A 6,941-nucleotide genomic window follows, 5' to 3' on the forward strand; every position below is an offset into this window, starting at 1 on the left:
GTGTCTTGCGGCTGGTTAGGCAGCGTCGCTTAGGAGAGCACCTGGGGGGTGGGGTTTTGGGGAGGGGAGGGACAGGCTGCTGGCGGTGCCCTGGGAGGCTGACGTGGTAAATGGAAGAATACGGTACCGGGATACAAGTGAGGGGCTGCATGTGTAATTGGCAAATGATTTTACCGGCTGCCTGTTGCCATGGAAGCGTGGCGAGCTGTGCTGCACCATAAGGTGGGGCGGCACATGGGTTTTAATGCGACACGTTTCCTTATTGATTCTAATTCGATCTCATGTTATTAGATCTACGTTTCCCCCCCCCCCCCCCCCCCGAGGGCCATCTGATAGCCATACTGCTCTGGTACGATGTATGTAACCCCCATACAGCCAGCTGGACATGGGGGTGCCACCCTTACTGCGGGGCTGGATTTAAGAAGCAGGCAAAGTGGAACTTGGCAGGTCCAGAAGCACTGAGATCGACTGCGTAGAATGTGGTTAATGTCGAGCACGCCCCATTTTCCATCCATTCCTAATTGTTTTCCTGAGACGCCGCTACTCGGCTGACATCAGGAGTGTGATAGTCGGCTCGGTGGGGCAGTTATTGACTTAGGGTGAGAGAAACGCTCCTTTCAGTTCACACAGCAGGCAAAGGTCCTTCTCCGGAGCCCGGGACCAGGTCAGGGCGCGGGGCCAGGGAATTAGAGAGCCAGGCTCCTGGAGATGTTTAATTTGTGTCGCCACGTGAAGAGGCATGTCCAACCAAGCGAGGGTCCGTACCAGCGATTAGAAGGTCAGGCTTTTTTTTTTTTTTTAGAAGAGATTGGTGGAAAAAAACACATAGCAACGACAAAAACAGGAAAATCACAAATGAAAAGAGAGTTTGACTCTCACTGCTTGAGAAATGGATAAGATTGGAGCGTTGTGTGCGAGAATGCTAACAGGCACATGCTATCATGGCCATCAGTGCACCGTATGCCTGCTAACATCAGCACTGGGGTTATTGCCATTTTAGCAATATTTCATATTTTCCTGGATGTGTACGTTAAGAACATCCGACTTGCGCACTATGATAAATCCTATTATATTTATAATTTACACACGCACTACTTTGTAACGCTCATGAAAACGCGGCTTCAGCAGTTCAATGGCTCGAGGTACCATGCAGTATGTAGCTACTATTATTGTTACTGTGTTGTTATTATTGTTTTTATGTGCTGTATTACTATTTTCCCAGCTAACCTCGTTCACAGATCCGCTGCCTGTACAGCGGAGTCTTACAGCCTTTCCCTTACATATTGAGCTTCTCAGTCATTCATCCATCGAGCCATCCATCTTCTGATTGTTTATTCAGAACAGGGTCATAGGGCACCTGGCGTCTATCCCAGGTAGCAAATGGCACAAGGCGGGGGACACCCTGGATGGGACGCCCTGGATGGGACGCCCTGGATGGGACGCCCTGGATGGGACACCCTGGATGGGACGCCCTGGCGGGGCACACCCTGGATGGGACACCCTGGATGGGACGCCCTGGCGGGGGACACCCTGGATGGGACGCCCTGGCGGGGGACACCCTGGATGGGACGCCCTGGCGGGGGACACCCTGGATGGGACACCTTGGATGGGACACCCTGGCGGGGGACACCCTGGATGGGATGCCCTGGCGGGGGACACCCTGGATGGGACGCCCTGGCAGTGGACACCCTGGATGGGACACCTTGGATGGGACACCCTGGATGGGACGCCCTGGCGGGGGACACCCTGGATGGGACGCCCTGGCAGGGGACACCCTGGATGGGACGCCCTGGCGGGGGACACCCTGGATGGGACACCTTGGATGGGACACCCTGGCGGGGGACACCCTGGATGGGACACCCTGGCAGCTCTGAGACCATTTTATCAGCAGAAATTAGATTGCTTTCTTCCATTGATGTACAATACTGTTCCCAATACGAAGCCGATTCTGTGTTTCACCAGATTAAAAAAACATTTCATTTACAGGACAGGAAACAGTGATAAGTAGGAAACGTACAATAGACACAGAAAGCCTTTGGAGACTGTGAAAGGTAGCCGGGCAACCCCAGGGAAGAGAAGGGGAAACCGAGGGTGAGGAAACACGCGGAAACAATCAAGCGGAGTCCTTCGGCAGGAAATGACACGCTCGCGGCTCTTTGTTGCTTGTTCGGAGATGAAAGGAAACCGTGAGGAATTTGGTTTGCCTTATCTTTGCAACATGCTGGTTAATATTTCCTTAAAATCTGCACCATAGACATCTTGGAACCCCTTGCGACAAAACTAAATGAGGAACACTACTGAGAGAACCCACAATCCTTTGAGATAACATTATTATTAAAATATTATTCTTATTCAGTGCTGACAAGTCGACTCCTGGTGGCCATAGACACAACCAGCATTGCACTGGAACCAGCAATAATGGTTGAACCGGTTGCAATTAGAAGATCTGGTTGTCTATATCGCTAAATGGTGTTAACACTTCTGTTTGTAGTGCTATTTACAGCTACACTTTCTTTTAAAGAGTTACAGTGTTAATTTCATGAAGCTCGCTATTAATCTGGAAGCTGTTTTGTGGTATTGGAGAGAGTTAACTGTCAATGGTGTAGGAAGAAGAGCAGATCAGAATGACTTGGAGATCAGCTTTAGCATACGGTTTCCATAACGCTAAAGTATTGTAGCCATACAGCATGTATACAGCAGATAGTATAGTATAGTATAGTATAGTATAGTATAGTGTGAGTAGTGAACTGAGGCCCTGGTGTAGAGCATGCAGACTGTGCCTCAGCCACTCGGAGAGCCCAGCCAGGGAAAGACCTGCCCCACTAATTAGCCAGATGATCAGAGAAGCCCAATTACCAGCAACAATCCCGGGGGGGGGGAGGGTTGTTATGTGTCAGGCGTCCCATAGATGAGGGTGGCGTGAATATAGTCTTCCTGGTGAGTGTCGGGTGCGTGCCGGTTATGAAACAACTCTTGCACGTTTATGGGATTTTCCCCCTGAATCGAATCAAAATAAATCACTTTTATTATTGCGTCACTATCACTAGAACAAGCAAATCGGTGAATGAAAGTCTTGGGTCCAGAGTTCCCCATCAGCAATGTAATACGCCAAATTATTTCAATCTGTACGAAGGACGATAACTGTACAACCATATATGCTAAACATATGCACAAAATTCAGTACAATAAACACTTCATACAATCTGTCGGTACAGTTTAGTGCACAAAAAGGCATTCTAAGGTGTGTAATGGAGAGTGGGGTGGAGCGCAGGCAGCAGACACCGGGCTGGGAGCGGCAATCGGATCGCCTGCCCTGGGGAGTCAACAATTTACTGGCCGCTTTGACCCCCCAACAGGCTCCAAGAATCCTGACGCCCCTGAACTGTGAGGAAGATGACTGACATGTCACAGGGGGGAAAAAAATCGAAAAAGGCCAAAAACAAAAAAGAGAAAGATAAGGAGACAATGCATGAGGACGGGAAAATGGGGGCAAAGGAACTGCCCTCGGGGCAGAGCAACAGACCCCCAAGGAACACTTAGATTAAGAGATTCAGGCAATACGGCTCAGTATTGCTGAAGATGGACCATTGCCTTTGATACTGCCCACTGTGGTTTGGATAAGTCTCTGTCACTGTTACAATACAGAGAACTTTCTAGAAAACTTGTCAAACAGTCAAATAAACTCCACACTCTTTTCACCACTTGGAGCTTTGGAGCTTTATTTTCACATGGAAAATTAATTATGAAACTGCTTTATCCATCCATCCATCCATCCACGCATCCATCCATCCATCCATGCATCCATCCATCCATCACCATTTATCCAGTACAGGATCTTGGGCCGTTAGCTTACATCAGGAGACGTAGGACACAGGGCAGGGGACGCCCTAGAAGGGACACTGGTCCACTACAGGACACACACTCACACACACTTAGCTTCTTTGGCAAACAAAAAGCAGCGATCCAGCTAACCACATGTCAGACTGGAAGAATAATAAGAAGAAGCGTCTGAGAGGAAGAACGTGCAGACGGCAGACACCGGGCTGGGAGCGGCAATCTCACCGTCTGCCCTGCAGCACTGTCTGCCCTGCAGCACTGCTGCCATATTTCTTAAAATGGCAAAGGAAGAAGCATGACACATTCCATTCAGAAAAATCTCTGCAAGGTGCCAGCATGAAATATTATCCCATAACTTATTTTCCTTTCCACCATCTGAATAGTGAGGAATATTTATATCTATGTGTGTAATAATAATTTTCATAATTTAGGGCTATCTGCTCTTACTCTTCATGAAGTACAGGCAGTGGCAAGGACTCCATTATCTGGGTTATTCAAAAAATTATGTTTTTTTTAAGAAATATAATAATATCCATTATTATGGAAGATGGTGTACATTGTTGTAAAATTGGCCCTAATTAGGTTGGACGCTTAATGTCAGCCTCTAAAATTAGCTGGCATTGTTGCCTTTATTGTCCAGCCTATTTCCAAGCCCAGGGCTCGGCCGTGCCTCATGCAACCTGCTGTCTTTGAAAGCAGCTTTTCTGCATATGGATCACATTGTTATTTCTGTGCTGCTTTTTGTCTCTTTTTGCAGCAAACCTCAGGGGAGGGGCACATCGGTGTGTGTCGCGACGGTATCCTCCCCCAAGCACGCGGCGTCCCCTCCCGCAGCCCGGCACGCCTCGTCCTCCTGGCCCCGCCGCGGTGCCGGGCCTGTCCGGGCGTGCCCGGGCGGAGCAGAAGGCCGCCGCGCGGTGCCAGCTGGGCCTGTTTACTTTAGAGCCGGCGCTCGGCACTCGGCACTCTGGAGGACCTTCCTGCATGAGCGTCCCCTTTGGGCCCTAATTCCACACATGTGTGCTACTCCTCTAGACACAGACACATATAGCTAGATGTATCTAAACCTGCTCAAGATTCTATCAGGTATTTATAGTGCATTTTTATCACAGAAGTTTGAGAAAATCAATATTATGACCTACCTACTAAATAAAGGGGCGGAGCTAGAATTTTATGACATAAGTTCAGAGACCTAATCTGCCCCCCCCCTCTAAGAAAATTACCAAAATGATAGATATCTGTACATAATTAGTGTTATACTCCATGTTTAACACATTTACCGAAGGGGCTTCCCATTAACATTTACAGCAGTACGATCATTATTACGTGGTACAGGGATCATCATATTGAGAATGGTTGTTTAAACATCTGCGCTAAACAAGTCATTCGGGGCTCATTCAGATCCACTTGGGGCCTGAAATTAAAACAATGTCACTGTGGATTCATTCCTTTTTCACTTGCTATACACTTGCAGACTTTCCCTGCAGGTCGATTTTGCAGCTCCATGAGAATTACCCTTTTAGCTTTTTAGATGCTAATTATTTACTTGCCCATTTTCAGCACTTTCTCTCGCTCCCTCTGTTTCTCTCTCTGGCTCCCATAAGTCTTCATCGCAATTAAATTTCGCCTGCTGTCAGACTGATCGCTCAATCAATTAGCCCGCTTATGGTACGCTCATTAGCAAAAGAGACTCTTTACGTTTATCTGGGACCTGCTCGCGCAAACAGCCCTCGGGGTACCGAGATGAGACAATTACGGAGGGTGACAACAGATGGTACACAGTCCATGACGCGTCACAGTCACCTGGCTGTATAGTGATATAGCGGAGGCCCTGAAAATGGCTGTCAGTGACGTCCACATGTTCACGCTAATAGTGCTCGGTGCCAAAGCGCTCTCTGCAATCCCCCACCCATCACCTGTAACCCCATTAGCAACACTGCCGCTATTTACTTATCTGGGCCTATTAAATGGCAACTGGCAATTAAAATGGTCATTGCTTTAATAATCTTAATTAATACTCTGATTAATATAAATTTTCCCTATGTCATCATCATCATCATCATCATCTTCTTCTGTTTAAGGTTCCATGCTTCTGTGACTGGACACAACAAAGTGTATCTTGTCTTCGCGGGGGATCATATTGACACCTGAGGCTAATTTGGTTTTATTTTTTTTAACTTGGTTTCTGCATGGGAAATCACCAATGGTTTGCTGATAAGATAGGATAAGCATTTTCTAATCTGCGGCAGTCGATGATTAAATTGATGATGGGTAATAACATGAGATTAATTCCATCACCTACACTGTCTTGGGAGACATTGTTATCTTTTCATATGCAGTAGAAGACCCAGCTATCTTCCCAAATATCACACACCCTGGGCCCTGTAACACTGGCAGCCCCTTTCCCAGGCTGGAGGGCATTTTAAGTGGGGCGGCATGACGAAATCATGCCGAATCCTTCCCTCTCTCCCAGCGCCTGTCACCTGTCACAGTCAGGGTCAGATTTATTTTTGTCAGGCTTCAGTAACAATGTAACAAAAGATGCTTCATCTAAGAATAAAATGTCGCACAACACAGCTTGCGTTGTCTCTGTGCCCAACAAGAACCGATAAATGTTTTCCTGGAAGCGGCTGGCTCGGGGACGCCGTTGCACATTGAGGAGCCGGTTCACGTGCGGGGTGGTACGTCGGGGGGGGGGGGAGACCGGCTGCACAGCAGGCCCTGTTGGCTCTCCCTTCACTGGGAGATGATGAATGGGGCTGGAAAGGCTCCAAGCAACAACTGGGGCAAGGGGGGGCCAGGGTGAGAGACGTGGGGGTGTGTGCGGCAGGGACGGAACAGGTGGCAAGCGCAGACTTGACGGCAATTAGGTGTACAAATCTTTGATTAGGCTCCTGGGAAAACAATCATTAGGGCTGGCAAATGGACCCCTGTCCCCCCTTCTAAAGCACAGACACACAGACACACACCACATGCACACACACATACACCACATGCACACACACATACACATACACACACACATACACCACATGCACACACACACACACACATACACACACACATACACCACATGCACATATACCACACGCACACATATGTAG

This window comes from Paramormyrops kingsleyae, chromosome 17, assembly GCF_048594095.1.
Source record: "Paramormyrops kingsleyae isolate MSU_618 chromosome 17, PKINGS_0.4, whole genome shotgun sequence".
NCBI lineage: Eukaryota > Metazoa > Chordata > Actinopteri > Osteoglossiformes > Mormyridae > Paramormyrops > Paramormyrops kingsleyae.